At 40.1% G+C, this 17471-nt stretch overlaps 1 long non-coding RNA gene across 1 annotated transcript; it reads right to left on the bottom strand.

The window, feature by feature from the left end:
* Positions 1–10219: 10219 nt before the first annotated feature.
* LOC121927650 lies at positions 10220–15579 on the bottom strand. Its single transcript, XR_006103289.1, has 3 exons — positions 15475–15579; positions 12653–12764; positions 10220–10654 (listed from the first exon to the last, which is right to left on the bottom strand). It is a non-coding gene; the product is annotated as an uncharacterized LOC121927650 (long non-coding RNA).
* Positions 15580–17471: the final 1892 nt, after the last annotated feature.

Consider the following 17471-nt stretch of genomic DNA (forward strand, 5'->3'; position numbering starts at 1 on the left):
CTGTAACAAAATCAAGTCATATTTCCTTTTTTCTAGCAGATGAAAAATCTGCTTACGCTTTCTTTCCTTATTAATTCCCCCCACATTCCAGGAAGCTATCTTAACCATCATGAAAATAGAGAGGGGAGCTTTGGATCAGAGAAACAAAATAATCCCTTTTTCATATATATAAAAGAAATTTTGACAAGGAAATACAGTATTAACTCACTATAAGGCTTTCCAATAGCAAAGTCGGGTTAAATGTCCAAGTTCATCAGGCTATTTGACATTTCCCCAAAGTACATTTCCATTAAATTATCCAAACTGGGTTGATGGTTTGCCCGAGGGTCATTGAGCTTGTCCTTCACTCTGGTCTCCGCTTCCCCGTTCTGGCTCTGATCTGTATCGGAATCTTGCGCTAATAGAAGCTTCTGAAAGTCCTTAGCCTTTTCCAAAGTGTTAATTTTAATCCTTTTGTTGTTATGCCAGCAGGTTATCCCCTCCGGGTTGGACCATCTATAATTTGTATTTCTTCTTTGCAGAATTATTGTAAGAGGTCTGTACAACTGTCTCTGCTTAATAACGTGAAGCGGGAGGTCTTTAAATATATTAACTTGGGAGTTATCCACCACTAGACTATCCTTGAAGTTCCTTTGCATGCATTTCTCTTTTAGCCTTGTAGTCATAAAACAAATAATTACGTCCCTGGGGAGCCCTTTCTCCCTTGCAACCTTCGAACTTGCTCTAAAGATCTTGTCTGTCTGCGATTCCAAAGAGTGTAACGGAATGTCCAAGAATAGAGCAAGAGCTGGAAGCAACCGTTCCTCCAGATTCTCTCCCTCCGTTTCAGGCAGTCCCCTAATTTTAATCGCCTTGTCCCTGTAACTTTTTTCTTGGATCTGTAAAGCAATGTCCTCTTGTATTTGAAACTTTTCCAATCTTAAAAATTTCTTTTCCAATTCCGTTGTCTTTTTAGTTGTGGAGTATACCTCCTTTTTAATCTCAAGAAAATCTTTATTTATCGCCTCACTCTTTTTTGATAATGTCTCAGTCTGGGTCTGCATATCTTCTCTTAATTCCTCTCTCAAAGCCTTTTGTTCCTCCCTAATTTCCAACTTAAAATTCCTTTTGAAATCCCGCAATTCCTCCAATATTATGGATGATATATCTGGCTGTTTTCCCGTCACCTCCACCGAATTTCTTCTTACATTTGTTTGCACCCCGCTCATAGTTTCTTTTTTATTCTTTGCGCCCCTTGTTTCCATTAACTCTAGCCAAAAGGAATTTTCCTTTGTTGTTATTACCCAAGAAATTAACCAAGAGATCTCCAAAATTGCCTTTAGAATGTCCTCAAGAAAAACAAAACCAGTCCTGTCAGAGGGATTGAGTTTCTTCAAACTAGACAGCTGCTGCTCAGTAGCGTTCAGAGGTTATCCACAGCTGGACTCAATGGCCCCAGCTGTAACACATGAATAGCCTCTCTCCAGTTAATGGATGTTTGTTTTAAATGTAAAAAATAGAATGGGAAAATACATTTAATCCACTTATCTGTAGTCCCATCAAAGCTTGTCCATGTCCTCTTGCTTTCACTCTTCCTACCAAATATTGCCCAGGAGGTCCGATAAATCGAGGACTTAAAAGTTCCCAAAAAAGGGTAGAGACCACCAAGAGCTTTCCTTCCACAGAAGAAATATTAAAGTATATCCCGTCAGGCCCTTGCGGGATAAATCTTCTTGATCTTAAAAAGTTGCGCCAAGACCGGCGTCCCAAGACTTGCGGGGGACTTTACACACCGCTATGCCGGCTGCCTTGCGGCTTTCGCAGGGCCTTACTCTTCTGCCCCCTCCGGAGCGAAGAGAGCAAGACCCTCAGCCCCCGACAGACCCTCGCCTCGAACCTCGCTCGGTTCGAGTACCCTTCTGATCAATTCCACGGGAAGACCTTTGAACGGGTCGCACAGCGGTGGAAGGAAGGTTGGAGCCGAAGCTACCAGCCTCCAAGCGTCTTGGCTTCACAACCGGAAGTCCTACAAGAGAGTGTCATTCTAAACAAGCTTGAATTATACATAAACCAGAGATACACTAGCTGTACTGGGCAAACATCAGTTTGAAATATATAATGGTGGCTTTGTGCAGCCATCACCAGCTTGGTGCTTAAAGATGGCTGCCTGACTGAGCGAGCAGGCCGTGTTGCCGCCGGAGCGGCGATGCAAGGCTCTTGGCGCACCCCAGAATGCTTTGCTGGGGCACGCTTGCTTGCGATTGGTGGCTGGGGAGGGAAAGGGAGGGACTTCCACCTCCAGAGGGCCACTCTAGGAGGGGGGTGGCCCCTCTCATTGGTTGCACTGGTCCTCCAGGACAGCTGATTGGCTAGGCTGCTCTGGGGGCGGGGCGACTCCCTTCCCAGCACCCACCTGGGCATGGCCTTTATAAGGCCTCGTGGTCTGGTGCGTGGCGCCATTTGCTGCTCAGCTCTCCCACCTGCCCTCCCTAGGGTGTTTCGTGTTTGTCACAACTTTGGGGCGGCAGCAGAGGGTCTGGATCTGGTGGGCATGGTCTATAAGTGCACTGTATTGGGAGTCCCTATGGGACACGGGAGCGATGAGAGCATGTGTTGTGGCCATTGCGGGGGCCATAATGTGACACCGCTTCCTGGTGACTAGGGGCTTTAATTTAAATGCAATCAGTAGGTTGCATTGATACGAGAGGGTATTCCATTAGCCCCTAGCTCATCCCGATGTCTTGCTGATATATGGCTTGCCAGTATCTTACAACAACAGGTTGTAAGATGATCCAGACCTTATGCTTTTGGCCAACCTTACCTTTGGTTGCTGGTTTTGCATTAATAACGTTGTGGCCTTTCCTCCACATGCGGCTCATGTTTTTTGTGGCGCCACCCTCCCAGGCAACCAGATGTGCTAGATCACAGTACCCTTCTTCTTCTTATTGTTATTATTAACCTTTATTTATGAAGCGCTGTAAATTTACACAGCGCTGTACATACAATCTTTTTAGTTAGACGGTTCCCTGCCCTCGGGCTTACAATCTAAAAAGACATGACACAGAAGGAGAAGGGAGTGGTGGAGGGAAAGGGTAAGAGTCCAGCAGTTCCTCTCTACCTCCAAGGCCTGGACCAAGGCAGATGGACTGGAGGGAGTGCTTGGCTTCATAATGGATGGTTAATCTGCTTCCAGGGAAAATACATACTCTCAAGTAGGATAATACATATACAGTACATAGCAATACAGGAAATGGTTTGATAAACAAGCACCAAGAGAACATCAAATAGTAAGCGACAATTATGCAATGCCTGGGAAGGTTTCTCTGAACAGGATGGTCTTCAACTCCATTTTGAAGCTGGTTAAAGAAGTGATGGCTCTTGTTTGTGGAGGAAGAAGGTTCCAGGAGTGAGAGGCAGCAAGTGAAAAGGGGCAAATCCGGGATGGGGCAGAGGAAATCCTGGGCTGGGACAGCAGACCTTGACTACCAGAATGGAGGGCCCTAGTGGGAAGGTGAGGAGAAAGAAGGTTTGATAAGTAAGGAGGGGCCAGCCCATGGAGGGCTTTAAATGTCGAGAGCAGGAGCTTATACTGAATGTGGAAGGGGAGGCGGAGTCAGTGAAGGGATGCCAAATCAGGAGAGATGTGGTCAGAGCGGTGGGTGGAAGTGATAATGCGTGCGGCTGAATGCTGGAAAGAGATTAAAGGACAGAGGTGAGAAAGAGGAAGCCCAGTCAGGAGGACATTACAGTAATCAAGTCGTGAAACCACAAGGGCATGGACCAGGATCTTGTCAGTAGAGGCGGAGAGATATGGTCGGATTTTGGCAATATTGTACAAAAAGAATCTACAAGCCTTGGCTGTGGTCTGGATCTGAGGGATACACGACAGAGAAGAATCAAAGATAAAACCAAGACTGCGGGCTTGCTGGACTGGTTGAATAGAAATATTGTCCACAGAGACAGAAAAGGAGTGTTGAAGAGTGGGCTTACCTAGCCAAAATGAACAATGTAGTTCAACCCATGTACAGGGTTCCACATCTTATAAACCTCACATAGTTATAGTGTATTGGCATACAATATCTGTGAACCTTCCTATTTTTCATAGCAGTAAAGTTGGGAAAACCCAAAATGTCTTGCCATTATAGTCAAATATATGTCTGTTTGGTTAATAACTCTAATAAATATATATGACTCATGGCATTGTTCATGAAAACACTTGTCTAAAGTATTATTTGACACTTTAGACATTATATCTTTGTTTTCTTGAAATACATAAAGTTATTAGATAACTTGACACATAGGTAGCATCTCCAGGGATAGCCAAGCAACACAATACAAAATAAATAAATAAATAAATAAATAAATAAATAAATATTTTTAAAAATTTTAAAAATCCAAAATCCACAAAAGAATGATACCTTTAATGGTCAATCAAAATGCACAAAATACATCATGCAAGCTTTTGAAACTTCACTGGCCTCTTCATCAGGCAAAGATATTAAAATTCATAGAGGAAAAGAAAAATGATGGTGTTAGGATCACAGGGCAATATTTTGTTTCACATCTTACTTCTGTTGTCAGTAAAGATGGCCTGCACAACATATGGCCCACAGGCAGCCAGCGTCCCCCTAAAGGATTGCTGGCAGCCCATTGGAAAGAGCCAGGAGGAGGAGGAGGAGGAGGAGCCTCCATGTTCCAGTTCCTCTGACTGATCCCCAACCATCTTATAGCTGGGAGATGGAAATAATTTTTAAAGCAGCATTTAAATCTGGACTATTTTTTAAAAAGTAAGGTCCAAAACGCACTGCAGAAATAAATGCTAGGGAACATGGGAGCTGTAGTTTGTTGTGGCACCAGAACTCTCTGACAGGGAAGGCTAAATGTCTCACGAAATTACAGTTCCCAGGATTCCGTAGCATTGAACCAGGGCAGTTAAAGTGGCCTCAAACTGGATTATTTCTGCACTGTGTTTTGGACCTATGTGGCCCATATGCTATTACCATTATTCAGTTTTGTAGCTGTTATTATAAATTGGAAAGACATAGGCATGATACAGAGTGCCAGGAAAAGGAGGCTGGAAGCCACCTGTCATTGCTGCGCAGCGGTACCACAGCAACCAAGTTGCACGGTATCGCTGCGCAGCAAAAAAGGAATGCACAGAAGTGGCTCCTTTTTTCAGCACAGCTGTGCCACCGCAAAGCGCCAGAGATGGCGCAATGATGTTACAGCTGTGTCACACTGTTTGGACATGGCGCAGCTGCAACGTCATTGCTGTGTGTGCTGTCTGTACGGTGCTGCGTAGCACTAATGCCCTCATCATGTGCTAAAGTTGTGGGGTGTGTGGGGCATCACAAAGGGACGGTATGTACTGGGCCTAAGAATGCAAACTACTCAAGTAAACTTATCTTCTGGAGTGAGATGTGCTTTCCCAGTTGACTCTCACCTCTAAGGAGGGAACTGCCAGGGGGGTGAGAGTGCAATGGCATGGGGGGCATCAGGAGGTTTTTTGTGCATTTTTATTTATAATTTTTGTGAATTTATATTATTATTTTTAGCTTTTATTTTGTAATGTCACCTACATTTTTCTTGAATGTCCTACATTTTGTGGTTTCTTTCCCTCCATTCTGGCTATGACATCTGGTCTACCTGCTCAACGTTCCTCCACTGGTTGGCCTTCTCCCAAGAAAAAACAGGGTGGTGGAGAATGTGGAGAATGGAATTAATAGTGTTAATATTAATAATTAATTAATTATTAGTCATTAACAACAACTACTTAATAATTAGTGATAATTAGTGATTGATAATAATTAATTAATAATTAGTAATTAATAAGGATTCATTAGAATAATTAATTAAACCTATGGCAATTTTAATTTTGAACCCTGCCTACTTCCAAGTTGTGCAGGCCTGGTCTAGAGAAATCTCAGTGTTGGCAGAGGTCACTTCTCTTCTTGACCATGTGGGAACTGAGGACAAAGATCCAAGCTGCCCCTGTCCCGTGCTAAGATAATTGTCCCTTTCTCAGTATGAAAAGGGATCTTGTAACATCTTTGAGACTAACTTATGTGAAGAAGGTATAGCATAAGCTTTGGTGGACTTGGGTTACTTCCGCAGATGCCTCAACCTTACTCTTCACTGAAACTGAAGAATTGTTCTTTTTGTTTTTGTTGTTGATCATGATAATTCCAAACATCAAGCTTCAGTACAGGGTAACAGTGGTACTTAGCACCCATGCACAAACAACTGATATGAAATTGGTAAAGGTTCATACAGAATAAAAGACAACGAACAACACATAGGCCTGTTACAGACTGCCAGAATAAAGCTGCTTCAGGTCTCTTTGGAGGTATGCTGTTTAAATGATGCATGCCTCCTAAGAATCCGGAAGCTGCACCAAACTCCACTCCAGTGCTTAGGAATGGAGAGTGGCTTTGGTGCGACCTCCGGGCTCTTAGGACCCATGCATCACTTAAACAGCATACCTCCAAAGAGACCCAAAGCAGCTTTATTTTGGCAGTCTGTAAGAGGTCATAGTCTCTGAAACACATGTTTTTGTCACAGGTATTCCCAGTTCTAGTCTTTAAATAATTCTTTCAATTTCTTGCCTTTCTCATGCAAATTGATATATCAAACAGCATAAATAGGCACCAACAGTTAAAAGTTCCTTTAAAATGCTATCAAAATTAATAACCGGTGAAAATATACACAATGGCAATTAATGCTAGGAGCCAGCATGCCACTGGGCTATCACTCTGGAGGCCAGTGTTTGAATATAAAGGTAACCTTGGGCAAGTCACACATTCTCAACCCCAGAAAATCCTATGATAAGTTCACCATAGGGTTGCCATAAATCCAAAATGATTTGAAGTCAACAACAACAACAACAACAACAACAACAAACACAATTTATCCTGACAGATTTGTTTTCCTCTTTAGTGTATATTCTTAGCATGTTCTGGGCAACAGGTTATGTAATATATAATTAACAGTAGCCAGTCAGTGAAGTCCTACCCCATAAAAATAGTATACACAAAGAACTGTCAAAAACAAGGGTGCACACAAAAATTTGCCTTGCTTTTATCACATATAATTCTGATATTGACACTCTATATTGTAATATTCTAATATTAATTCCTTGCTATTCCTTCAATGCTTATACCAATGCTCAGATCACCTGCCTTCAACCAAGATTAAACCTGTAAAATAAAGGTTCTCTTCAACAGCAAACCTAATAATCAGAAACATTTCAGGATTCATGTGACTTTTTAAAGTCATCAAATAACAAAGGATATCCATGTGATATTGAGAGACAGTGTGGTAGTGTGGTTTGAGCATAGAATTTGAGTATATCACACTGTCTCAGTCTGAGAGAAAGGCAATGACACCCCCCCCCCCTCCTGAATATATCTTTCTGGAAAAAAGTCCTGTGAGAGGTTTACTTTAGGGTCGCCATAACTCAGAAAATTGAAGACACACATCAACAACAGCCATGAAATATTCTTATAATCAGTATACTATAGATTTAGGGCTAAAAAGAGAGGTGAATAAATACAGAAACTAGTAATTAAAATTACTTTGGTCCAAAACACACTGCAGAAATGCAATTTGAGATGACTTTAACTGCCCTGGCTCAGTGCTAGGGAATCCTGGGAATTGTAGTTTCTTGTGGCACCAGAACACTCTCTGACATAGAAGGCTAAAAGTCTCCCAAAATTACAGTTCCAAGAATCCCCTAGCATTAAGCTGGGGTAGTTAAAGTAGTCTGAAACTGGATTATTTCTGCAGTGTGTTTTGAACCTAGGTTTTATATTTTACTCTATTACTTTGTTTATCCTTTTCTTCCAGAGTTGGGACTCAGGGTGGTTGTCATCATGTATAGGTGCATCTACACTGTAGAAATAATGCAGCTTGACATCATTTCAAGTGTTGTAGCTCTGTCCTATGAAATCCTGGGATCTGTAGTTTTACAAGGCTTTTAGCCTTCTCTGCCAAAGAGTGCTGGTGCCTCACAAAATTACAAATTTCAGGATTCTCTAGGATGGAGCTGTGACAGTTAAAGTTGTGTCAAATGGCATTATTTGTACAGTGCATATGCACCCTACAATTCAATCTTCTCATACATGACATTAAGGCTGACATAACCGGAAGCTTTTCTTCAGAGGTTAGAAGGCCATCTATCAAGAATTTTTAGCTGTAGATTGCTGCATAGTCAGGGTATTGGACTAGATTACCCCGAGGATCCATTCTAATTGTGCAGTTTTATGATTCCATACTTCCAGGACCCTCAGGGCCATCAAACCTCTGAATACCAGGTCCTGGGGAATATAAGTGGGAATGATCCAACTTCTGTTTATGGATTCTTATAGGCAACTAATTGGTCCATGCAAGAATAGAATGCTTAACTGGACAGCTCTTAGGTCTGATCCTGCATGACTTTTCTTATGTTCCTGTATTTAAAAATTTGTGGGTGGAAATCTTAAACATTGGCAATTTAATTCTTATAAACAGCTTTCAGTCCAGTGGGAGACTACATCTTGGATCCAAGTTCAGAAAATATGGATTGTGAAGAATTTCTGGTTAAGAAATATACCAGGCACAAACACTCTTCCACTTAGCGCCCTTAGGCCAGTTGGAAAATAGAATGTTTTAATCAAGTTTTAAAAACCATTTCCAGTGGTGACCTCAAAGAAAAGCCCTGGAAATAATTTGCTATAGAAATTTCTACAGAACAACCAAGCAAGACAGCAGGTCTGAAACCAGATGTGTTTGACAAAACTTTTGTACAAGAGATAATATAAAGAAAAAATTAAACAGTGAAACTGGGTATTTTTAAAATGTACAAATAATATGTCTCCAGAGAATTAGAATAATCTAGATAGTACACAGCTGTAGATGCAATAATGCTGAACTCTCAGATGTGCAGTGTGTGAATTTTTACAGATGTTTTATTAACATAAGAAACTAAGAAAAGCGCTGCTAGAATAGACCAAAGGTCTCTCTGATTCACTATTCCATTGTGGTCAACCTGAGAGCTCTGAGATCCCACAAGAGATTCCTGATGCAATTGTCTGTCCCTACTTTTGTCCCCACCCAGCACTTGATGCTCAGAAGTACAGCATCTCTAATTGTGTAGATTCTATTTCATCACAAGAGCTGTTCTAGTTCCATCACATTTCTAGTACAGTAATCTCTCTAGTCCGTCTATACTTTCCTAATTGAAATACCATTTGATGATGGTCACTTTATTGGAAAGATTCACAGAGGCTTACAGTAGCATATTGCAGTCTTCTGATTATCACATGGAAGGATTCATTTAGTGTGAAGTCCTTTTGTGAAAAAGCAGAACTTGGAAGAGTTGCTTTGGGAGTAGCAATTTCCAGAATCTGCCAATTGGCACAGCAATTGTCCCCAAAAATGTAACTTTCCCAAGCTCTGTAAAAAAAAAAAAAAAACAAGCCTGCATTATATTAGCTAGGCATCTGCTCTAACCTTAAGAAGTACTTACTAGTTAGGCTATGACTACCCCTTAACAGGAAGAAATGTGTGGGCATTGCTGTCTGGCTTAATTGTGCTTTAGTTTTATTGTATTGTCTATCACTGATTATTTATATATAAGCCATTTTACAATGACTTATAAATGTTTCAAAAAAATAAAATGAAATAAGCAAATATAGTATGGGTGAAGCGTGATTTATTGATACTACCATGGAAAGGGGCGGAGGCATTTATATAACTTTAAGGCACTGCTCAAAGGGATACATCTAAGTTATAAATGGAAATCACTTTTTGAGACTCTTTAACTGGAATGGCTTCCTAAAATAGGAGACCCTGGGAACTGCCATACTAGGAAAGCTTCCAGCCTTACCAGCTTAGAACAAAAATTTGTTCACAGAAGAAGCCAGATATGAAGTGATCTACTTTCTCAAGACTGGCTTTAGATATTTTGCAACACTGTGTACAAAAGCAAACTAGTCTGGGAGCTGAGTTGTACTTCCATTGCTCTCAAGACCATCAGCCTACTTTAGGGGGTGTAGAAGAAACCACTTGACATATACAACTCTATGGGAAGGGAGTATTCATGACTTGCTCAGCACCATTTGCTATCTGAGGTGGTTGCCTCATTATGCCTTGTGATGGAACTTGCCATATACTTCCTAGTGGTTTGTCATATGATCTTACCATTCCTGATTAAACATTTTATCTGGTCCAATCAAAAATCCACAAACAGTGTTACCTTTATTGATCAACCAAAACGCACAATATCCATGTTGCAAGCTTTCAGAGCTTCACTGGTGTTTTTATTAGGCAAGGTTTTACAAAGTAAACAAGAGAAAAAAATTGAAGATGTTAGTCATAGGCCTGCATTTTGCTGTTTCTCTTCTTAGTTAAGATGGTATGGAGGAGCATATCTTGCAGGCTGGCACCTCCTCTTTCTGGCCATGTGGCAACTGGGAGATTTTCAGAGTCCAGGAAATTTAACATCCGTTTGCATTACAACAAAGGCACTTCTTTTGCAATCCAGTATGTCTCCATCCTTGTGAGGTTGCAGGCCCCTTTTTTAGGCAGAGGATTTCTGCCTAATTTAGGCACTGGATTTCTCAAGAAGCCTCCATGCTTTTGCATCAGGAAAACTTCAGGTGGTGTTAAGGTAAAACATGCCAATCCAGTCCAAATTCTAGAAGAAGAAAAATGTTTTACCTCTGTTGGAGGTTGAAACCCCAGATAGGAATGTCCCAGTCCACTAGCTGACTCTTTAGGATTCCCCTGTTACGGCTATAATGTGGTATCTTAAAATCCAGAAAACATCCAGAAGTAATGGCCAACACAGATATCCCTGGATGTTTTCTTGATTTTATCTGGTGTTTCAGCAAGGAGAGAGGAAAATATAACATTAACTGACTCTAATCTTGCTTTGCCAACCATTGCTCTAATTGATTCACCAATTCAGTCAGCTGTTGATCAGGGACCTACAGTTTTCACAAATGGACCAAACAAACATTATCCTGGCTGTTGTTTTGGCTGGTCATTTGGGGGAAGGAGAATTATTATGTCCTACATGTCTGTATTTTTAAAAAATGTGTAAAAAGGGGCTGAAACAGACTGTTCCTTATACAAGACTGTCTCAGAATGGTGCATGAAGTCCTAATGGAATGGTGTTTGTACTCACTGATAAATCATATCCAGTGACAAATTTCAGGTATATAAACTTATTCATCCATAGTTAGTGACAGTCCATAAAGCTTCAGGTGGTAACTCTTTATCTTGCTTAATTGTAGGATGCATTTACTATGATAGGCTACAAGTTAAAATTCCAGCACTGCTTTCTTTCCCTCTCAACCAGCTAAGCCTAATAAGATAGTCACTGGGTTTTCCTCAGTTTTTGAATTTGCTTTTTCAGCTACAGCTAAGTTTATAGGAACTGCCTGTGGAGTTGATAAGAAATCTGCTGATGAGCTCTCTTTTTCCCCCCTGAGTACAATTTCCCCATGAATGGCTGTTGATTGCAAGGCATTTCCTTTCCTTTTTATTTTTGAGACAAAGGTCTTTACCAAGTGTCTCCTTAGATCTATGTCCCAGGCACTGTGCATTTAGGAAGAAGGTATGTTACCCTAATATGCACGCTGCTTTGATATTGAAATGACATTTTTGTTGCCCTCTCCAGCAACCCTTCTCTACATGAATTCCCTTTTACATCCAGCAAGTTTGTTCTGGAACTAGGTAAATTATAGACAGATCTCATCCACATAGCTGAATATATGTTAAGCACGTTGTTTTCTTACCAAAGCGAGATAGTACACCTCTCATTTGGTTAGATGGTCATAATTTATAATGGCAGATGGATGTGCTATCATGCAGCAGAAATGAGCACTGAGCATGCATATAATAGTAATTATGATGGTTCACGCAAGGCTTATGGGCCTAAACAAGTGAGTGGGCTTGAAATGAAATCTCCAACCCATCCCTAGCCTGTAGTCACTTTAACCCACTGAAAACCTCCCCAGAAACTCCCTCCCACCATTCATATGGACATCCACTACCCTGACTTTAGGCAACATCTTCCCTCATGCCTTTGTCCCCAAACAGCCATTGTTAAAGCTGAACTTGTCAAATCACCACCATACCCACAAGTTTTGCATTTCCATGGCTATTCATACAGTCTAATGATAAAAGTCCTTCCTGGCATCAGTTCCATCAATGCATCCAGATCAAGTGTATGAAAGCTTATGTGACAACTTCTTCCACACAACACCATGAGATTTTTATTATTTTTAAATATATATATGTTTATTAAATTTTATTCAATTATATAATGAGTGTACTACATCAAAGGCATAGAAATTAAAGTAAAATTAAATGAAATAAAAATAAAAATATTAAAGAATTCCATCTTGCGTTGTTACTTATGTACAGTTGCATAGTAATTCAAATTTGACAATCCATAGTTACTTTTATCCTTCATTAGTAATTATGTTTGAGAAATTAAAGTCCTATTTCTTTGATTATTTCATACTTTAAATATATTATTCATCCTACTTTGTACCACATTTTTTTGAAACTTTTCCCATTTGTTTTCATATTCTTGGTTTGTTTTCCCTGCAATATACATTGCCATTCTATCCATTGTTAACAGATCATATACTCTTAGCTTCCATTCTTCTATTGAGGATATTACCTTTGCTTTCCAATTTTTCGCATAGGCCACACATGCCACTGAAATCAAAACACCATGAGATGTTGTTCAAGAGGCATCCACCTTCCTATCTGACTTCTCTTAGGGCAACTAGCTGCAGTGGAGGGAAGAGAAATGAAACTTGCCACAAACTCCAGTATTATTACATAATCTATTGTATTGCTACAGCAGCAGCATCGTGTGAAATTGTATTAGTGCCTTATTTTCAGTGCTAGGTAAACAGATGGTTTTAAGTCTTAAGGTTTGCTATTGGAGGAAATTTAAGAATTAAGTCATAGTAACATCTTCCATCATAAATTTTATTACATTTTTTTGTTAATTGCATGCATTTCTGTTTTATGCATGGTAAAATGGTTCATTAAAGTTATTGATGAATTGCCAGCAATATGGAAGATAGTAACATTATAGATTCCACATAAACCAGTACAGTTGGAGATGTCTGTGTTTGGGAATTTATTCAGCACCTGAATAAATAAAATTGTATATAAATGTAATTCACACTACCTTGTCTCTTATATAAACACCCGTGGAAGTCTGGATTTGTCTTTTATATTGATGCATCAATATTGATATTGATGTAGATAAGCCATTCATATGTGTTTCAGGTGCTATAAATTATTTATTAGTTAATTGACTGCCTTCTGAGATTCAAGATGGGTGCTTTTCAGCTAGGGCAGAACAAATCTGGAGAATGTTTTTACCCATATATCTTCATAGACTTTTCTGGCTACCCCCCCCCCCTTAAATAAGTAAAGAAGTAGAAGTGGGGGCATAATTTTTCCAAAAATCCAAGCAGCAGTTCCTAGTTTTAGTTCAAAAAGTAGGAATTCCTAGAAGTAAAAAAGAAAAAGGAAAGGAAAGGAAAGGCTTGCCATAACTCAGCATGTTATTGTGGTAGAAGCTTCAAAATTTGACAGTATTTTTGGATGTTGCCCAAATTGCAGCAGACACTAGCTTCAAAGGGGGTGGCGGGAATCTAAACAAGGGACGTCCTAGAAATAAAAGAGGGGGAATGGCTAGAAGGTTAAGAAGTGATATGATAGCCCTGTTTAAATATTTGAAGGGATGTCATATTGAGGAGGGAGTAAGCTTGTTTTCTGCTGCTCCAGAGACTAGGACCCAGAACAATGGATGCAAGCTCCAGGAAAAAAGATTCTACCTCAACATTAGGAAGAACTTCCTGACAGTAAGGGCTGTCTGACAGTGGAACACACTCCCTCAGAGTGTAGTGGAATCTCCCTCCTTGGAGATCTTTAAACAGAGGCTGGATGGCCATCTGTCAGGGATGCTTTGATTGGATTTCTTGCATGGCAGGGGGTTGATGGCCCTTGCGGTCTCTTCCAACTCTATTATTCTATGATTCTATGATTCTACTTTAAAAAGAAATGGGAGAGGTTTCTCTAAGGGGTTATATACACTGTGAAAATAATCTGGGATGAATCCAGGTTCACATGCATCTCAAATGCACTCAATTATAGGGGTTTTTTTGGGCCAAAAAACTCACTTAATCCAGGATAATCAGTACCAGGTTATTTTCCTAAGTTTTTTTAAAAAAAGATTTGCATCAGAACTGTGAATAACAATCCAAATAGACCTGGGATTTAATCCTGCATACCCAGCTGTGTTTTTCCCCTCCAATGAGGGGAGAGGACTTTCACTTTCTCAGTATCCCCCCTACGCCCACCATCTCTTGGCAGCCAGCAGCTGCAGGGAAAAGTGGGAAACATTGCTGCCAGTGCTGGTGCCTCGAGAGACCCATCTAGGAATAGTTTCTCCGAGGGGCCACCAGTACCATTGGGGTGGGAGGCAGAGGGCTGGTGAGTGTAGAACATGGAGAGATACAAAGATGCAGTTCCTATGAAAACGTGGTGTGAATAACAAACTTGGAATGTGTGAGTTAGCTTTTCTCATCATCCCACTAAAAAAATGTCTGAATGACCCCTAAGCCACTACTGCTATGATTCTTGGGGCACAGGGGAAATGGTGAGAAAACAGGAGAAACACTGTTGCTAAGTGTCAGGATCAGAGGACCCAATTCCCAATAACCAAGACAGCATCATAGTATAGTAGAAACTAGAGATTATCCTGGATATCAAGACAGAAAGTGTCCTGCCCTGGGTTGAGTATCAGAACTGAAAGAGTTTCCCCTTGGACCATCACAAATACAGTCCCATCCTCCAGCCCCTCTTTCCAACTCTGATCACAACCCTTTGATCCAGATCAAAGGATTCTTCATGTTTCCCTCCTTCTTCTCCCATGTTATCGTTTTATCTCCCTTCAGGAATAAGATCATCCCTGTTTCACAGCTCAGATCCATGACAGGACGATTGAGGTCATAAAACTACAACTCCTTTCTGCCACTGCCATCTGCCCCTCCTGTTTCCTAGGCTTGGATTTAACATGACTGGTATCCCCTTCTCGACAGCCAACATACTATACAGCATTAAACCACCGTATCACCAGTCTTTCATATCTTTCTCTCTTAATATCATTATATCATCATGCCAAATTGACAGAACTATGCCTATGGATTCTGACACTAAGATGCCACAGTTTAAAAACGAGACATGAAAATGAGCGTCAACTGTCTAAGGTACTGTTAGTAAGATCCATAAAGTATAAATAAATATGGAGCAGGAAAATACAAGACCTCCATGGATCTTTTAGGAGGTATTATATATGGACTGGGTCAGCACTCTGTACACTCCATGTAGTCCAAAACAAGACTGCCAAAATATTTTTCCCCCCCATACAGCTCCATGATTTGACTGCATTTGAAATTCCATGTTCAGTTCTGGTCCTACCTCTCTTAGTACAGTTGTTCTCAACCTTTGATCCTCCAAACATTTTGGATCTCAACCCTCAGAATCACTGACTATTGGTTGGGTTGTCTAGGGCTGCTGACAGCTGAAATCCAAAACATCAAGAAGGCAAAATAATTAAAACAAAAACAAAAACAAAATACCTTAAATGTGGATAATAGAAACTGTCAAGTATTTTATTTATTTGCTTGGTTTGAAACATTTTTTTTTTAAATTTTTTACCCTGCCTTTCCATTTTGGGGATAGACCCCACAGGTTGGATTCCAAGCAGAACTGACAATATAAAATATCATAATAGCATTAGCAAGTCACAATACACTCAATAAAAACAGCAGATCAATAAAAACCAGCTGAAAACAACAATAAAATTACTGTAAAGCTGTATTGTAGATAAAATCCAGTAGCAGCAGTAAAAATTGCAAACAATCGTTAAAAGCATCAGCACATGAAATAGTCCACATAAATTAGATTTAACTTGGTGTCTAAAACTCAGTGAAGCTAGTGCTAGGTGAATGACCATAGGGAAAATATTGCACAGCTTGGATTTTTCCACAAAAACATCCCAATCTTTCCAACACTTAGTGGTAGAAAAAGTCCTTAAAACTGGTCTTAAAAGCCTGGAAGAGTCATATATGACCTTCTTATTTATTTTTTACCCATGGCAGAAACTCTGTGTTTGTTTGTGCTCTATTTAATGTCTTCATTTCACTTACAGATTCTTTGGAAGGCCTTCATCTTTGGATAGAAGAGCCTATGGATGAAAGCTTATCCAAGGTTTTATTACTGCAAAGAGCTAATACACGCAATAAAAATAATCTCGAGATGACCCACCCCCTGGCCATGTGGTGAAGTAATCCAATGATTATTTTGCTATAGCTTCAATTTTCAGTGATTCAGTTCAGATGTTTCTTGGCCCACAGGGAATCTGAGGAACTGTTGGCAGGACTGCAAGAGAGCCAAGATTTCACAGAGCTATATGTTGTACTGACTGGTACTTCCATTAAGCAGGTAGATAATTGGTCTTCATGATTTACATGATTGCTGCAGCTGCCACAGGCAATCACACAGAGTCCATGAAGTATCTGAAGCAGCCAGACTTGAATTCTGTGATGCAGATAATAACACATGAAACCATTCATATAGAGAAGAGATGGGAAAACCTTTCAGTATTGGTTTCTCTCACATTTGAATTTTTAAAAGGCCTTAAATTCTGTCTTTTTCAGAGATGTGATTTCTGATTTTTGGGTCTGTTCCTCAAAAAATAACATGGAATTACTTGGTGCACAGAACACTGTTACCACCAACGTGGAACCTGCTTTTTTACATGCTTTCCAACTGCTAGGTTGGCAGAAGCTGGGACTAGTGATGGGAGCTCACTCTATCACACCACACTTGGGTTTCGAACTGCCAATCTGCCAACCTTGCGATCATCAGAGTCAGTGTCTTAACTGCTAAGCCACTGCATCCCTATTCAGCATTCTGAAGTCTTAATCTGTTTTGGTGGAGGGGATTCTATTATTTTCTGGTGGTGATTAAAACCAGTGTATTCTAAACAGGATTGAGATTAATATAGACTGGGCAATCTCTCATGTACTTGTGCTGGAGAATCTGTGTACCCTCCAGTTTTTGGGCCAACTACTCTACTGACATATCCTGCCTGTTTAAATTGCCTACATGTTGGTTGCTCCTCCATAAGTGTCTTTGATTCCCTATCAAAACTTGGCCATGCCAAATTACAACCTCAAATGAGATACTTAACTTTGGATCTCAGATTTGTCCCAATCCTTAACACTTTGCTCTCTTGGCTGTATCCAAAACTGGTCACTCACATGTAGATTGTAAGCCTGAGGGCAGGGAACCGTCTAACTAAAAAGACTGCATGTACAGCGCTGTGTAAATTTACAGCGCTTCATAAATAAAGGTTAATAATAATAATAATAATAATAATAATAATAATAATAATAATAATAATAATAATA

Source organism: Sceloporus undulatus, chromosome 4 (assembly GCF_019175285.1).
Source record: "Sceloporus undulatus isolate JIND9_A2432 ecotype Alabama chromosome 4, SceUnd_v1.1, whole genome shotgun sequence".
Lineage (NCBI taxonomy): Eukaryota > Metazoa > Chordata > Lepidosauria > Squamata > Phrynosomatidae > Sceloporus > Sceloporus undulatus.